Source organism: Pristiophorus japonicus, unplaced genomic scaffold, assembly GCF_044704955.1.
Source record: "Pristiophorus japonicus isolate sPriJap1 unplaced genomic scaffold, sPriJap1.hap1 HAP1_SCAFFOLD_46, whole genome shotgun sequence".
Lineage (NCBI taxonomy): Eukaryota > Metazoa > Chordata > Chondrichthyes > Pristiophoridae > Pristiophorus > Pristiophorus japonicus.
Genome location: NW_027254363.1, coordinates 4715627 through 4734447, shown reverse-complemented (window position 1 = coordinate 4734447; position 18821 = coordinate 4715627). Strand labels below are relative to the sequence as shown.

The 18821-nt window shown below is 42.5% G+C and overlaps 1 non-coding gene across 1 annotated transcript; it reads right to left on the bottom strand.

Annotated features, from left to right (window-relative positions):
• Positions 1-4476: 4476 nt before the first annotated feature.
• trnas-uga (transfer RNA serine (anticodon UGA)) lies at positions 4477-4558 on the bottom strand. Its single transcript has one exon. It is a non-coding gene; the product is annotated as a tRNA-Ser (tRNA).
• Between the last annotated feature and the right edge of the window lie 14263 nt (positions 4559-18821).

Genomic DNA, 18821 nt, shown 5'->3' with positions numbered 1-18821 from the left:
GAGGAGGATGCTGTGAGGCTGCAGAGCGACTTGGATAGGTTAGGTGAGTGGGCAAATGCATGGCAGATGAAGTATAATGTGGATAAATGTGAGGTTATCCACTTTGGTGGTAAAAACAGAGACAGACTATTATCTGAATGGTGACAGATTAGGAAAAGGGGAGGTGCAACGAGACCTGGGTGTCATGGTACATCAGTCATTGAAGGTTTATATGCAGGAACAGCAGGCGGTTAAGTAAGCAAATGGCATGTTGGCCTTCAGAGCGATGGGATTTGAATACAGGGGCAGGGAGGTGTTGCTACAGTTATACGGGGCCTTGGTAAAGCCACACCTGGAGTATTGTGTACAGTTTTGGTCTCCTAACCTGAGGAAGGACATTCTTGCTATTGAGGGAGTGCAGCGAAGGTTCATCAGACTGATTCCCTGGATGGCGGGACTGACCTATCAAGAAAGTTGGATCAACTGGGCTTGTATTCACTGGAGTTCAGAAGAATGAGAGGGGACCTCATCGAAACGTTTAAAATTCTGACGGGGTTAGACAGGTTAGATGTAGGAAGAATGTTCCCAATGTTAGGGAAGTCCAGAACCAGGGGCACAGTCTAAATATAAGGGCGAAACCATTTAGGACCGAGATGAGGAGCAATTTCTTCACCCAGAGAGTGGAGAACCTGTGGAATTCTCCACCACAGAAAGTTGTTGAGGCCATTTCTCTAAATGTATTCAAAAAGGAGTTAGATGAAGTCCTTACTACCAGGGGAATCAAGGGGTATGGTGAGAAAGCAGGAATGGGGTACTGAAGTTGCATGTTCAGCCATGAACCCATTGAATGGTGGTGCAGGCTAGAAGGGCCGAATGGCCTACTCCTGCACCTATTTTCTATGTTTCTATGTTTCTATAAGAGACGATTGATGAGCAATCTCATTGTGCGAGGCCCCTTGGAGAAGAGTGCCCATAATATGGTGGAATTCTATATTAGGATGAAGAAGGAAACAGTTAATTCAGAGACAATTGTCCACAACATAAAGAAGGGTAACTTCGAAGGCATGAGGCGTGAATTGGCTAGGATAGACTGGAGAATGATACTTCAGGGTAGACAGTGGATGGGCAACGGCAGACATTTAGGGACGGCGTGGATGAACTCCAACAATTGTACATCCCTGTCTGGCATAAACAATAATAAAGGGAAGGTGGCTCAACCGTGGCTATTAATGGAAATCAAGGATAGTATCAAAGCGGAGTAAGTGGCATTATAATTGTCCGAAATGTCAGCATACCCAGGAACTGGGAGAAATTTAGAACTCAGCAGAGGCGGACAAAGGATTTGATTAGGGCAGGAAAAATAGAGTAGGAGAAGAAGCTTGCAGGCAACATTGACATGTACTGCAACAGCTCCTATAGATATGTACAGTGAAAAATGTTCATAAAGACAAACGTAGGGCCGCAGCAATCAGAATCAGGGGAAGTCATAGCTGGTAACAAAGAATTGGCAGACCAATTGAACAAGTACTTTGATTCTGTATCCACTAAGGAGGACACAAAAACCTTCCGGGTATAAAAGGTGTCAGAGGGTCTGGTAAGAAGGAGGAACTGAGGGAAATCCTTATTCGTCAGGAAATTGTGTTGGGGAAATTGAAGTGATTGAAGGCTGATAAATCCCCAGGGCCTGATGGTCTGCATCCCAGAGTACTTAAAGGGGTGGCCTTCGAAACAACGGATACATTGACAGTCATTTTCCAACATTCCATAGACTCTGGATCAGTTTCTATAGAGTGCCAAGGTATCCGCACTTTTTAAAAAATGAAGGAGAGAGAAAACAGGTATTTATAGATCGGTCAGCCTGACATCGGTCGTCGGTAAAATGATGGAATCAATTATTAAGGATGTCACAGCAGCGTATTTGGAAAGAGGTGACATAATAGGTTCAAGTCAGCATGGATTTGTGAAAGGGAAATCATGCTTGACAAATCTTCTGGAATTTTTTGAGGATGTTTCCAGTAGAGTGGATAAGGGGGAACCAGTTGATGTGGTATATTTGGACTTTCAAAAGGCTTTCGACAAGATCCCACACAAGAGATTAATGTGCACAGTTGAAGCACTTGGGACTGGGAGTCGTGTGCTGACGTGGATTGAGAACTTGTTGCAGACAGGAAGCAAAGAGTAGGATTAAATGGGTACTTTTCAGTATGGCAGGCAGTGACTCGTGGGGTACCACAAGTTTCTGTGCTGGGGTCACAGATGATTACATTGTACATTAATGATTTAGACGAGGAGATTAAATGTAGTATCTGCAAGTTCGCGGATCACAATAAGTTGGGTGGCAGTTTGAGCAGCAAGGAGGATGCTATGATGCAGCAGAGTGACGTGGATAGGATAGGTGAGTGGGAAAAGACCTAGCTGATGAAGTATAATATGGATAAATGTGAGCTTAACAACTTTGTTTGTAAAAACAGAGAGACAGACTATTATCTGAATGGTGACAGATTAGGAAAAGGGGAGGTGCAACGACACCTGGGTGCATCCGTCACTGAAGGTTGGCATGCAGGTAGAGCAGGCAGTTGAGAACGCAAATGATATGTTGGCCTTCATAGCGAGGGGATATGAGTAGAGGGGCAGGGAGGTGTTACTAAAGTTGAACAGGGCCTTGGTGAGGCCACACCTGGAGTATTGTGTACAGTTTCGGTCTCCTAACTTGATGAAGGACATTCTTGCAATTGAAGGAGTGCAGCGAAGGTTCACCAGACTGATGGCCGGGATGGCGGGATTGACATATCAGCAAATAATTCAATTCGGATAATTGTGAGGTAATGTATTTGAGGAGGTCTAACAAGGCAAGGTAATAAACATTAATTAGTACGATGCTGAAATATGTAGGGGGAAAAGGGGACTGCGGAGTGCAGGTCCACAGATTCCTGAACGTAGCAGGCCAGGTAGATCATGTGGTTCAAAAGGCATGTTGAATATTTCACTATATTTCTCGCGGCAATGAATGCAAGAGCAAGGAGGTTATACTTGAACTATATAAAACAGCTGCAGTACTGTGTTCAGTTATGGTCACCACATTTCAGGAAATATGTGATTGCACTGGAAAGGGTGCAGAGGAGATTACAAGACTGTTGACTGGACTGGAGAATTTTGCTTTAAGGAAAGATTGGAAATGATGTTCTGTTTGCTGTTGAAAAGAGGACGCTGAGGCGAGACCTTATTTAGGTGTATAAAATTATCAGAGACCAAAAAAGAGTGGGTAGGAAGGACTTGTTTCGCTTGGCAGAGTGGTTAACAACCACGGGAAATATATTTAATGTTATTAGGGAAGTTCAGCTGTTGCGACAAGCTATGAGTTTGTCGTGGGAGTCTGGAATTCGCTGCCTGATTGGCTGGTAGCGGCAGGAACCCTCATTAAATTTAAAAATACTTGCATGAGCATTTCAAATTGCAGTAACCTACAGAGCGGACATCGAGCTGGAAAGTGGGATTCAGGCTGGGAAGGTCTTGGTCGGCCGGCACCTGCACGATGGGCTGAAATATCCTGCTTCCATGCTGTCATTGTTTGCATTTCCTACATGACAACAGTGACCACAATTTAGATGTACTTAATTTGCTGCGAACTGCTTTGGGAAATCATGAGGTGATAGTCGCCGTAGAAATAAAAGTTTTTTTTCTTTCACAGCGTCTGAAAAAAGTGCATATTAATAAGGTGGGCGAGCTCTATTTTTGGAGCCTGATGCGAACCATGCCAAAGTAGCGCGTTTTATTCACGGACTGGCTATTTATTTTATTCTTCGTGGTAAGGTGACAGTATTTTATAGCAGCTTAAACATTTCGGAAAACATCTCACACGGGACCTTGCAATACATTGAAGCAATGCTGCAAAACATTAGTTCTGCAAAAAGCTCATGGACCTGCGGCGTGTTTGCAGCATTTAATGGACGTTTGCATATCATCCGCGGCGTTACCACGTCTCGCATTTCAATCACAGAATGGCTCACTGCCGGTGATTGGTCTGCAGTGGAAAATATCAAGCAGCAATAAATACAATACCGGTGTGTAATCCCTCATTCTCACCATTACGCTGCTCTGAACTGCAGCGAGCGCGTGGCCATTTGGCTAAGGCGTCTCACTTTGGTGCAAACCCTAATGTTAACAGAAAATTGCAGATTTGAGGCTTGTGCTGGTGTTTTGTAAAATGTTGTTCAACTTTAAAAACCAAACCATGTTCACACTCATTAGCTGAAGGTGATTTCCTTGCAGGGCTCTTTATTAAAATATATTTTTTCATTCTGTTTCCTGTGTATATTTCTCACTGATCTTTGCAAATAGTTTCCAACAAACCAACCATCACTAATTAATGCCTGCAAATTAATAGTGTTGACAATTCGAACATCAGCTCCGCATCAATCAGTGTAATAAAAGGCAGTGGAGAAAAGTACGATTAGATTCCATTGATCAAATCAAAGAGCGAAATATTTCCTTTCGAATCACTGCGAGCAGGGTTCAAACCTGCGCGAGAAAACCCCATTGGATTTCAAGTCCAACGCCTTAACCACTCGGCCATCGCAGCTACACGATTGATTTGTTATAACAGTCCAAAGATCGCTGCGAAATATCAGACAAATAGACTTTTAGTCAACGTAATATCAGGCATTCAAAAATTGTGGCTTTGTGTCCCACCAGAGACGGATTTTAGGTCAGGATTTGATGTTTCCTGGGCAGCACAGTCAAATTTTCAGCAAATCAATACTTCAGAGATGTGAAACTGCGGCCCCTGCACTTGCTGTTACACAAAGGCTCCAATTATCCTCTGAATTCTCTGGGCGCACTCGGTCATTTGCACAGTAACAGGAGCAAGACGTCGAGCCTCTGACAGGCTGAGTCCATTAACCGCTCAAAAACTGGCAAAGGACACGTGGAAGAACAATGGAACTCTGTTCTGTCGCCCGCAGCTGCTGCATAGATGACGAGAATGGATTGCCAAACCCACGAACCTGTTGTACAGAAAGAGGAGGAGGCCATTCAACCACTCGAGCCGATTACACAGGACCAGGGGGATGACATTCCGTCCCTTATCCTGATGCACAGTGTAATATATTTATGCGTGAGTTATCTGACACCAGAGTGTGCCACTGTCGGATGTCATTTAGGCAATACAAGAAGTCGGATCTTGTTCTTAACCGAAGTAGGAATCAAAGAGACAGGGTAGCCACACGAAGCAGTTTATAATAAAGGACTCTTGTGTTATTACACACAAGGACAGGAGGAGTCATTCCGAACCTCGAGGACATTAAACATGTGGAGGCAATTAATAGTGACAGGATGGTTCAGTCACCGGACCAGGGGGTTGCCATTCCTTACCTCCAACTGTTGTAAAGGAACAGGTGGAGTCATTCAACCCTTCGAACACATTACACAGGCGGTCAATCATAGTGGTTTGATTTTTATTATACTGAACTAGTATTCCAGAGACAGGAAATTACAGCCCACCATTAGAGTAGGGTAAATTAAATTCAATTAAATTAATCTGGAAATTAAAAGTATCAATAATGGTGACCATTATCGTAACAAACCCGTCTGATTCACTAATCTCCTTCAGGGAAGGGGATCTGCCGACCTTACCAGACTGGGCCTATATGTGACTCCAGACCCACAGCAACGTGGTTGACTCTTAACTACTATCTGAAATGCCGAAGCGAGCCATTAAGGTGCATATGGTTGCTCACCAGCACATTAACAATGAAATTAGGTGTGGGCAACAAATGCTGCCCTTGCAAGCGATGACCACATGCTTGAATTAATCAAATAGAACACTCGGACCTCTAGATTGTTAAATAGTAACAATAAGACCCTCAAGCCAGGTCACAATGCTGAGTGGAGTCAACTAGAATGCATAGCTAGCGGGCTTCAATATATAAAGCAGAGAGTTGCCTTAAAAGGGAGCTTTACATTTGTTCAGAAGGTGAATAGTGGTGTTCCACAAGGATCGTTGAAGGGACCACTGTTGTTCACAAGTTATATTGACAACTTGATCGAGAAAGCGAAAACATAACATCGAAATTTGCAAGTGACATCTAATTAGGCGGGTAGTCAAAAATGAGGGGGACTACAACACATTAGAGAAGGGCATTAATAAACTTGCAGATTGGGCATAGCATTGGCTTTTGAATTTCAAACCATATAAATGTGAGGTGTTAAATTTTGTTAGGAAGAATAGGGAGGTCACTTATTATTGGAGGATACCAGTCTGGGTGGCGTAGAAGATCAAACGGAAGGCGAATACACAAAACTCTAAAAGTTAAGACATAGATTAGCAAGGTCATAAAAAAGCAAAATCAAAAAGCACGTATAGTATAGAAATGATGCGAATTTATGCTCAACCTATATTTAACCATTGTTAGACCACACCGGTTAATGTGCACATTTCCATTCGCCATATTATAAAAAGCATATAGAGGCATTGTAGAGGATGCAGAGAAGATTTACAAGGATGGTAAAATAAACAGCCAGTGTACACATATCAGCAAAGGAAGAACAGGCTAGATCTCTTTTCTATTGAAAAACGGAGGCTGAGGCGTTGTCCAGGTTTGCTGCTCTGTTTACAAGGTAACGGTAGATGGGGTATATGCTTGGACATATGTTTACAGATTGTACAATTCTGCTGCTGCTGTTGTCCTACAGCACCTCAAGGATTCCCAGCGTTGAGCTGCTCCATCTGTTCAGAATCTATCCCATTTAGCACGGTGGTGGTGCCAGAAAATACGAAGCAGAGTGTCCTCCGTGTGAAGACAGGACTTAGTTTCCACAAGGTGTTTCCAATATTCGCTGCTACCAATATTGCCATGGACAGTTGCATCTGCGACAGACAGTTTGGTGAGTAGATATTCAAGTAGGTTTTGTAATATCGGAGCGGCAGTTGTGAGGGAGCACAGCACTGTCGGAGTTGCTGACTTTCGGTTGAGACCTTAAACCGAGACCTGTCTGCCCTCCGAGCTGGACGTAAAATATCCCATGCTCGCTTTTCAGAAGTAGAGCAGGAGAGTTCACCCCGGTGTCCTTGAGCCAACTTTCATCCCACAAACAACAACTAGTCACTATTTAATCGTTGGTTCTTGCAGGTGCAAATCTGCTTTTGCATTTCCTACATTAGCGACCAGACTGTAAAACTACTTAACTGGCTGTGAACCGCTTTGGGAAGTCCTGAGATGAATGTCCCTGCAAAAATGCTCGTGTTTTTTTATCATTAAATAAAAATACACAATAGCAAGGCTGGTTTAATCAAATGGTTAAGCATGGCGCTGTTAACGCGAATGCTGCGCTTTCGATCCTCGTAAGGGACATCTTTTATTTTGTGTGGGGGAGTGCAGGGTTACGAGCATCTTAGCTTTGTTATTTTAGAGCAGCTTAATCATTTAGGAACGAAACTGACAAGGACCTGCAATACATTCAAGCAATGCTGCAAAATCTGTGTTCTGCCAAGAGCTCATTGAACTGCGGAGAGTTTCCAGCATTTAATGAACAATTAGATTATCTCCGAGAATTTGGGACTTCTCGTATTTCAATCAGTTAATGGCCCACTGCCGCTGATTGGTTTGCGGTGCTAAGTAAGGAATTGAAATAAATGCAATTCCGGTGTGTAATCCCTCATTCACGGCATTTGTCAGCTGTGCACTGCAGGAAAAGCGTGGCTGAATGACGAAGGTGTCTGATTTCGGTAAAACACTGATGATATCAGAAAATTGTAGGTTTGAGTACTGCTGAATCTTATTCAGCTGAATATGACTTCATTCTAAAAATTGCAGGGCTCTTTATTAAAATGCATTTTTAATGCTGTTTGCTATGTATATTTCTCACTGATCTTTGCAACGTTTAAAACAAACCTACAATCGCTAATTGATGGCAGTATTAATTAGTGCTTCCAATTAAAAAATAGGTTTGCGTCAATGATTCTAATAAAGGGCAGTGGAAGGAATTCTGTTCAGTTTCGGCGTCAGTCATGTCGTCAGCGAGCTGATTAAAGCAAATAAAATGTTTACTGTAGAATCGCTATAAGCAGGGCTCGAAACTGCGCAGGGAAAACCCATTCTATTTCAAGTCCAACGCCTTAACCACTCGGCCATTGCAGCTATCCACGTTAATTATTTATTAATCTACTGGTCGGTGGAAAATTTAAGACAATTGCCGGCATGCTTGCCCTGTTTTATTTCCCAGTCGATGTGAAAACTAAATCGTAGAATCATTGAATTTCACAGCATAGCAGGAATAATTTCGGCCAGAACTGGAAGCATTTACTTTCGTGAAAATCTAAACAGACTGGGGAGCTTTTATCTGTAAAAGCCAAGGCAGATATTGACTCTAATATTATGAATGGATGTGATAGCGCCGACGTGCAGAAAATATTTGCTATTATGCAGGAGTTCAGAATTAGAGGTCATAATTATAAGACAGACACCGATGACTTCCGAAGGCAATGCAAGAGTAACTTCTTTACCAAAGAGTGATTAGAATGTGGAAGGTGCTACATCGTTCTGTAGTTGAGGAGAATACAACAGAGGCATTAAAGAGAGAGCTACCTTAGCACATGAGTGAGAAAGGAATAGAAGGATATGCTGATAGGATGAGTTGAAGTACGATTGAATTGATCCGCGTCTGGGGACCTATCTCCTTTCAAATCGACTAAAAACCTGTATGCTTCCTCTGTCACTGTGTTTATTTCATCCAGAAAATCACATTCCTCCTCGATAGCAGTATCTGCATTGCCCCTTTCCTTTGTGAAAACAGATGAACAGTATTCATTAAGAAATTACCAAAATCTTCCACCTCCACAAAAAGATTACACTCAAGGTCGCGAAGACGTCCTATCCTTTCTTTAGTTACCATCTTACTCTTAATATATTTGTCGAACATCTGTAGGTTTTCCTTAATTTTAGGAGCCAAGAATTTTTAATGCACTCTCTTACCATTCCTAACATCATTTTTAATTGTGTCTCTTAACTTTCTATATTCTGCCAAGGGTTCATTAGTATTTAGCCGGTGGTATATGAAAAAGCGTCGCTTTTATTCTTAATCCTCCCCTGTAAGCCCTTAGACGTCCAGGGGGCTCTAGACTTATTTTCCCAGCCTTTTACTTTATGCGCACATGCTTGGCCTTAGCCTTCACGATCTCCTCTCTTGAATGCCTCCCACTGTTCCGACAATGATTTACCTACAAGTAGCTGTTTCCTGTCCACTGCTGCCAAATCAACTCTCAACTGAGCAAAATTAGCTTTTCCCCAATTTGGGACTTTTATTAAAGCAGTTCATTTTCCTTAGCGACAGCTAACATGAGTCCGACTGAATTATAGTCACCGGCACCCAAGTGTTCTCCCACTGATACCCCTTCAACCTGCGCAGCTTCATTTCTCCCAGAAAAATCCAAAACCGCCACATCTCGTCTTGGGCTTGTTACATAGTGACGAAAAGAGGTTCAATTGAATACATATTAAGAATTCTGCACTCTTTCCCCTTCACACTATATATGTCCCAATATTTGGATAGTTACAATCCCTACTATTACTAGCCTATGGTTTATGCACCGCAGCCATTTGCCGACATATTTTATCCGCCATCTCCATCCCACAGTTTGGGGGTCTATAATACATTCGCAGCAGTGTGACCACTACTTTTTTATTTTTCAATTAGACTCATATGACCACATTTGATGATCCCTCTCACATATCATCCCTCTTGTATTCTATGCCTCTGCAAAATGAGGAAAGCATTCCGTGTGCCTTCTGAAAGAACTTTTCTGCCTGTTCGGCTACATTCACGGATTTGTGGACATGCATTCAACGTTCCCTTTGTTCCACTACACTTCTCATTGTCCTGCCATTTAACGTGCGATCCTTGGCCTGGTTTGCCTAACACAAATGCATTACCTCACGATTCTACGGATTGGTTTTCATAAGGCACGATTCTGCCCAGTTGACCAGTTCATTGATATCTTCATGCATTCAACAACTTTATTCTTCATTATCAACCACAAAGCCAATTTTTGTATCATTTGTATAAGTTTTAATCATAGGCGCTTCATTCAAGTCTAAATCATTAATACATACCACAAAGAAAAATGAATTTTCTGCGCAGTCTTACGGATCCTGACTCGAACAGCCTTCCAGTTGCAACAACACCTATTGTTTTTTGCGTCCTGACTCCGAAACAATTCCGGATTCAACTTGCCACTTTGCCTTGGCTCCCCATGGCTGGTTACTCTCCTGAGCAGTCTGTCATATGGGACCTCGTCATAAGCCTTTGCGAAACGCCACATGCACTGCCAAAAAGTGCACTAACCTCATCGGCACTCCTTGTTATCTCCTCAGAAAATTAAATCAATTAAGTCAGACACGACCTTCCCTTTACAAATCCATGCTGACTGATCTTGACGAATCTGTGTCTTTCTAAATGAATATTTATCCTGTTCTTTATAATCTTTTCAAATAATGTTCCAACAACCGAGGTAATGCTGACTGTTCTTTAATTGTTCATCGATCCATTTTGAAACAAATGCACAACATTAGCAGTCCTCCAGTCCTTTGGCACGACGCCTGTAGCCAGAGAGCATTATGATGGTCAGATCTTGTACTATTTCCTCTTTTGCTTCTCTTGGCCCTGTGGAGTTTTCCACCTACAAAGCTGTCAAATTCCTCAATACTACCTTCTTCACTAGGTTTATTTCAGTTAATATTTCAGACTTCTTCCCGATTGCAACGTCTGCATCGCCCCTCCCTTTTGTGAAAACAGTTGCAAAGGATTCATTAAAATCATACACAATTATTCTGCCTCCATAAACAGCTTACCTTTATCGTCTCCAATGATCCCTACTGTTTCTTTTGATATCCTTTGCTCTTAATGTATTTGTAAATCTTTGCATTTTCCTTGATTTACTTGGCAATATATTTTGCTTTTCTCTCTTTGCTTTCCCAATTTCCTTTTAAATTCCAACTTTCCACTTTATTTTCTCCTCTAGACTTTCTGAACTATTGAGCCCAAACTTTGGCATATGTTCCCCTATTTTCATTATTCTGCGCTGCAAGCACCTTGACATTAAAGGAGTTTTAGATTTGTTAGTACCACCCTTTTCCTTTAAGCAGCATATTTGTGCTGAACCCTGAGGATCTTCTCATTGAATGCCTCCCTATGCTCTAAAACAGTTTTTGCCTTCAAGTAACTGTTTCCAGCCCACTTTGGCTAAATCCGATCTCTGTTTACCAAAATTGTCTTTCCCAAATGAAGATTTTGTTTTCCTGGTGTAACTGTCAATTTCCATAACTGCACTAAATCTAACTGAGTTATGATCACAAGCACTAAAATGCTCGCCATTGATGCATCTTCGACCTGCTCAGCATCATTCGCTCAACCTCAGCGCAGAACCGTCCCCTATCATGTTGGTCTTGCTACAGATTGGCTAAAAATGATCTCCTGAATAAATTTCAGGAAAGCTGCACCCGCGATACTTTTCACACCAATTCTATCAAAGTTAATATAAAGGTAGTTGAAATCGCCTACTCTTACTGCCCTCAAATTCCAGCACTTCTCAGACGTTTAGCAACATATTTTCTCGTCGATCTCCCTCTGGGCGTCTATAGCACACTCCCAGCCCCTTTTAAATTCTTCAATTTATCTAATATACCCAGAATTGAAGACACTTCAAACACATCATCTTACCTCACAGCTGCAATTGTTTACTTAATCAATACTGCGATCTCCCCACTACCCTCGGTTTTATCCCTCCTCTCACCTGCCTGACAAACATGTAACCAGGAATGTTGACCGATCATACCTGCCCTTCTTTCAATCATGTCACAGTAAATGCTTCAATATTATTCTCCTCGCTGGCACGTGGCACCGGGTGTAAGCCGAAATTACTAACTTTGAGGTGCTGCTTTTTTCATCATCTTCGACGTTCTTTCGAACAAGGATGACTTGTTTCAACATGAGTTCACAGTTATTTCAATGAAAGACCCGATAATTCAGTCCTGAACTTCAATTGAAGGAGTGGAAGATGTCTGCGTGTGGATGTTTTTAACGTGTGGAGACCTTTGCAGCTAAGCCACCATAGCGACTTGACAGAGCCAGGAGTTTCTCTCGTGGCCTGGGTTAAGCAGGATCACTGGAGAACTGCTCTGCTGCATGGACCTAGCGCACACACATTTGGCATTGTGGGCTAACCCGTGCTGCCCCTGGGCCGTCGGCATTCTGCGCCCCGTATCCTCACTTATCGCACCTCTGCCACGAACTCTCACCACTCCTCCCACATAATCATTCGCTCCATTTCCATCGCGATCTCTGGCCTTATCTCCACAACGATCTCTTGCCGTTCCTCTGCAACAAAAGCATTCGCTGCACATCCGCCACGATCTGTCACTGCTCCTCCGCCAAAGTTTCTGGCCGCTTCTCCGCCACACTCATTCGCTGCATCTCCGCCATGATCTCTCGCTTCACCTCCACCACAAAAAATGTGCTGCATCTCAAGCTTTTTAAACCCTATCCGAGCTCCCACAAATCAGCATGCAGTGCTTCATCTCACTTGCGACCTTTGTCATTGGTATCATAATGGATCAAGTTCTCTGGCTGTTCACCCTATCCCCCCAGCATCCCCTGCATCCGCTCAGTTATATCTTGACCCTGGCCCCATAAACGCAACATATCATTCTGGATTGATGTCTGCGGCGTGTCTGCACGGTTAACTATTGAATCTTTTACCAATATTTCTCCCACTCTTCTTCCTACCTCCTGGGCAGCTGATCCGGCAGTGGTGCCATGGACTTGGCTCTGGTTGCATTCCCTGAAGAACCATTCCCCCCCACCCCCGCCCCGCACCAGTACTCAGAACAGAAAGCTGGGTGGAGAGTGAGAAGCACTCAGGTGATTCCTGAACTACCTGGATGTTCCTACTCTTCAGTCTGGCGGCCACACATTCATTCTCACCCAGCACACTTTTAATGTTCGAGGTGACCACATCAAGAAACGTGCTATCCACGAAGTTCTCAGCTTCTTGGATGCACTGCAGTGACTCTCCCACTGATATGCTTTCCATCTGCCCAATTAATTCCGAAAAACATAGTACAAAACCGCAACCTTCCTTGTTGGGCTTGCTATTAATTGGCTAAAAAAAGTTATCCTCAATGCAAATGAGCTATTCTATGCCGTCTACACATTTTACACTACTTATATCACAGTTAATATTGAAGTAATTGATATCCCCCATAGTACAAACCAAAATGAGTGAACTGTCAGATATTTGATATCACATTGCTTCTTCTAGCTCCCTCGGATTGTTGAGGGCCTAAAGTACACTCCCTGCAATGCGTTTGCCCCTTTTTGTACGTATGTTGAAATCATTTAGCTTCATTTTAAGCTCGTTCTAACATATGATTCCTTCACACAGCTGTAATTGTTTATTTAGCAAAAATTGCCACCCCCTCATTTTTATGCCCATCTTTATCTTGTTTGAAAACCATGTAACCAGGAAAGTAAAGATGCCTATCTTGCCCCTATTTATGCCATGTTTCTGTTATCGCTAATGTATCATATTTCAAGGTGTGTATCTGTGCCTTTAGCTCCTCTGCCTTTTTCACCTATTCCTTGCGTTTGGAATATGCCATCATGCACAGGCGTTGCTGGAAGTATGTTTCCAGTGAGTTTCCCCAGGGCTAAGTACCAGGCCTCTTGCCTTTTGAGGTACATAGCAATTATTCGACGTGAATGCAGGATGTATGATTAAGAATTTTGAAGATTATACTAAAACTGGCTATGTGGTTGATAATGAAGAGGAAATCCGTAGACTGCAGGAATATATAAATACACTGGCCAGGTGGGCAGAACAGTGGAAAATATAATTCAATCTGTTGAGGAATGAGCTAATGCATTTTGGCAGGGCTAATAAAGCAAGGGAACACACAATCAGTGGTATGGCACTGCAAGACATAGAGGAAAAAGGGTTTCTTGGAATGCATGTACTCAGATCCATGAATGTAGAAGGATACGTGGTTCAGAAGGCATATGGAATACGTACATTTAGCTGGAGAGGCATGGAATACAAGAGCAGGGCGGTTATGTTTGAAATTCTATAAACACTAGTTGGAACACAGCTAATGTACTGCATGCAGTTCTGGTCACCACATTACAGGAAAAACGTGATTGTTCGAGAGAGGGATATTGCTCAGATTTAAGAGCAGGCGAGCATTCTACCGATGAAGCACGAATGCTCGGATTTATATTATTTTCACTTTCCAAACTCCAACTGATTTTGGAACAATTTCTTTCACAATAAAAACTGGGACACGGCTCCAAAATAAAATGCATAGAGGAGCAGATGCTGCATATGGAATTATTTAATCAATGCTGGAACAAAACTCGGCAGGTCAACTACCAGCTGTGGCCAGAAAAACACAGTGCTAAGCTCTTAGGTTTTTGAGCTGTCGGCAGAAGTAACATTTTGCAGTATTACTTCAAAGTATTATATATTCTACATGAGTTTCCTTACAAACGTTTAAAGCTGGTGAAAAATAACAAAAAAAAATACCAAACGCCCAACAAAGAAATGTCAATGTGCCACAAGGGGTTCAAACACACGACTTAACTAAGTAACACCACGTTTTAACTAAGTGAACTAAGCAGCCTTGCTGTGAACCGCAACATTCAAGATACTTTTATGTTGGAAGCTGATATTATCCAGGCGTCTTCAAATCCTGCACTATCCATCAATTATAACAAAAGATCATAAGAAATAGGAGCAGGACGATGTCATTTGTCACCTCATGCCTGCTCCACCTTTCAATAAGATCATGGCTGATCTGATCTTGGCCTCAGCTTCACATCCCTACCCGCTCCTCATAACCCTTTACTTGCTTATCTCTCGAAAATCTGTCTATCTCCGCTTTAAATATATTAAATGACCCCGTCTCTTCTGCTCTCTGGGGCAATGGATTGCATAGATTTACAATGCTCTGAGAGAAAAAAAAATCCTCATCTCAGTTTTAAATGAACGGTCCCTTATTCTAACACGATGTCCCCGGCGGCTTTAGTTTCCTCAATGATGTTAATATCTTCTCTGCATTCCCCATTTTCGAGTCCCCTTATTATCATAAGTTTCAATAAGATCACCTCTCATTCTCCTGAACTCCAGTGTGTATCGGCCCAAACAACCAAATCTTTCTTCAATGGTCAACCGCCTCAACTGCGGAATCAACCTAGTGAACCTTCTGTGAGCAATCTCCAATGCAAGTAAATCCTTCCTTAAATACGGAGAGCAAAACTGTACGAAGTACTCCAGGTTTGGCCTCACCAATACCCTGTACACTTGCAGCTGGAGTTCTCTGCCTTTATACTCAATCCCCCTTTTAACAAAGGCCACCATTAAATTGGGCTTCCTGATTACCTGCTGTCAATGCATACAAATCTTTTGTGTTTCATGCACAAGCATCCCCAGGTCTCACTGCATTGCAGCACTTTGCAATTTTTCTCCATTTAAATTAAAAATTGCTTTTCGATTATTTCTGCCAAAGTGGATAACCTCATATTTTCCCACATTTTTATCGATCAGCAAATGTTTTTTCCCACGCAATTAACCAATCTATATCCCGTGGCAGATGCTTTGTGTCCTCGTCACAATTTGCTTTCCCACCCATCTTTGTAACATCAGCAAACTTGGCTACATTACACCCGGTCCCTTCATCCAAAACATTAATCTAGATTGTAAATAGTTGACCCCTGCCGCATCCCACTAGCCAATGTTTGCAAACCGGAAAATGATCCATTTATCCAGACTCTCGGTTTTCTGATAGTTAGCCGATATTTTATCCCCAACCCGTCAGATTGTACCGTGTGCAGCAATCTCTTATGTGGCAATAATCGAAAGTCATCTATATATCCAAATACACCACATCTATGGTTCCCCTTAATCCAGCTGCTCGTTAGATCCCCAAAGCACTCCAGCAAATTTGTCAATCATCAATTCATTTTAATAAAACCATGCTGATTCTGATTGATTGAATCATGCTTTTCTAAGTGCCCCGCTACTGCTTCCTTAATAATGGACTCCAGCATTTTCCCAACGACAGATTTTAGGCTAACTGGTCGATAGGGTCCTGCTTGTTAGCTGCCTCATTTTTATAAATGTTGGCGTTACATTTGCAGTTTTCCAAGCCGCTAGGAGCGCTCCAGAATCCCTGTCATTTTCGTAAGTAAGAACAATGCATTCACTAAAATAAAGCAACTCCTCTTAAGAACCTAGGATATAAGTAATCAGGTCCAGGGAACTGGTCCGCCGTTAGTCTGTAATGCATTAAGTTCCTCTCTACATATCGCCTCTTGTTTTTCCACTAGTAGGATGGTTTTAGAGCCTCCTTCCTTCGAACTTCGGCCTTTGACCGATACAAAATATGTGTTCAACGACTATACCATTTCAATGTTCTACATTATTAATGTCTCAGTCTCATCCTTCAGGGGGCAAACATTTAGTTTCGTAAATCCTTTCCATTTAATGTACCTGTAGAAATTCTTACTATCTGTTTTTACAATTTTTACATTTCGTGCTAGTTTACTTTCATGAACCTTCTTCCCTCTCTTAATCATTCTCTGCTGGGTGTTAGAATTTAGCTTCACGAATCTCTCTACATACAAACTGCATTTATGAATCATTCACTATCCAATCAGCAACTACTCTGCATATGTTAATTTATGCCACAAATGTACACATCCAGCAGATTATTAAACTCGCATCACATAGGTGCCAGGCAATGACTATCTCTGGCAAGCGATAGTCAAACCAGCGCCACTTGGCATTCAACGTCATGACCACCACCAACAACATACTGATAGCCACCATTCATCTCGAAATTATCTGGATCAGCCAAGTCAAATGTAACTATTCACATTGGCAGAAAGTGAATGGTGGTGTTCCACGAGGGTCAGTGCTGGTACATCATTTATTTTAATGATTCAGATACAATTCCTAACTTTGCGCGTGACTCAACATTGTGTGGCGGGGGGCATTGGTGGGGATAGAGAATACCGAAGGGAAATGCAAGAAATTACAGTCGGACATTACTAAACTTGCAGATTGGCCATATAATTGTAAAACGAAGTTCAACACAGATAAATGTGAGATGGTATATTTTGTATGAAACAGAGAAACGTAGAAACATAGAAAATAGGTGCAGGAGTAGGCCACTTGGCCCTTCGAGCCTGCACCGCCATTCCATGAGTTCATGCCTGAACATGCAACTTCAGTACGCCATTCTTGCTTCCTCACCCGACCCCTTGATCCCCCTAGTAGTAAGGACTATATCTAACTCCACTTTGAATATATTTAGTGACCTGGCCTCAACAACTTTCTGTGGTAGAGAATTTCACAGGTTCACATCTCTCTGGGTGAATACATTTCTCCTCATCTCGGTCCGAAATGGCTTACCCCTTAACCTTAGGCTCTGACCACTGGTTCTGGACTTCCCCAACATTGGGAACATTCTTCCTGCATCTAACCTGTCTAAGCCCGTTAGAATTTTAAACGTTTCTATGAGATCCCCTCTCATTCTTCTGAACTCCAGTGAATACAAGCCCAGTTGATCCAGTCTTTCTTGATATGTCAGTCCCGCCATCCAGGGCATCAGTCTTGTGAACCTTCGCAGCACTCCCTCAATAGCAAAAATGTAATTTCTCAAGTTAGGAAACCAAAGCTGTACACAATACTGCAGGTGCAGCATCACCAAGGCCCTGTACAACTGTAGCAACACCTCCCTGCCCCTGTACTCAAATCCCCTCGCTATGTAGGCCAACATGCCATTTGCTTTCTTAACTGCCTGATGTACCTGCATACCAACCTTCAATGACTGATGTACCATGACTCGTTGCACCACCCCTTTTCCTAATCTGTTACCATTCAGGTAACTGTCTGTCTCTCTGTTTTTACCACCAACGTGGATAACCTCACATTTATCCACATTATACTTCATCTGCCATGTATTTGCCCACTCACCTAACCTATCCAAGTCACTCTGCAGCCTCATAGCATCCTCCTCGCAGCTCACACTGCCACCCAACTTAGATTCATCCGCAAATTTGGATATACTATATTTAATCCCCTCGTCTAAATCATTAATGTACAATGTAAACAGCCAGGACCACAACACAGAACCTTGCGGTTTCCCACTAGTCACAGCCTGCAATTCTGAAAAGTACCAATTTACTCCTACTCTTTGCTTCCTGTCTGACAACCAGTTCTCAATCCATGTCAGCACACTACCCCCAATCCCATGTGCTTTAACATTGCACATTAATCTCTTGTGTGGAACCTTGTCGAAGGCCTTCTGAAAGTCCAAATATACCACATCAACTGGTTCTCCCTTGTACACTCTGCTGGAATTATCTTCAAGAAAATTCCAGAATATTTGTCAAGCATGATTTCCCTTTCATAAATCCATGCTGACTTCGACCTATTATGTCACCTCTTTCCAAATGCGCTGCTATGACATCCTTAACAATTGATTCCATAATTTTACGCACTACTGATGCATATTATTCGCTGTTTTCTCTCTCCCTCCTCTTTTAAAAAGTGTGGCTCCCTTGGCTACCCTCCACTTGATAGGAACTGAACAGAGTCTTTAGATGTTCGAAAATGACTGTCAATGCATTCGCCATTTCCAATGCCACATCCTTAAGTTGTCTGGGATGCAGTCCATCAGGCCCTGGGGATTTATCGGCCTTCAATCCCATCAATTTCCCCAACACAATTTCCCGACTAATAAGGATTTCCCTCAGTTCCTTCTTCTCACCAGACCGTCTGACCCCTTTTA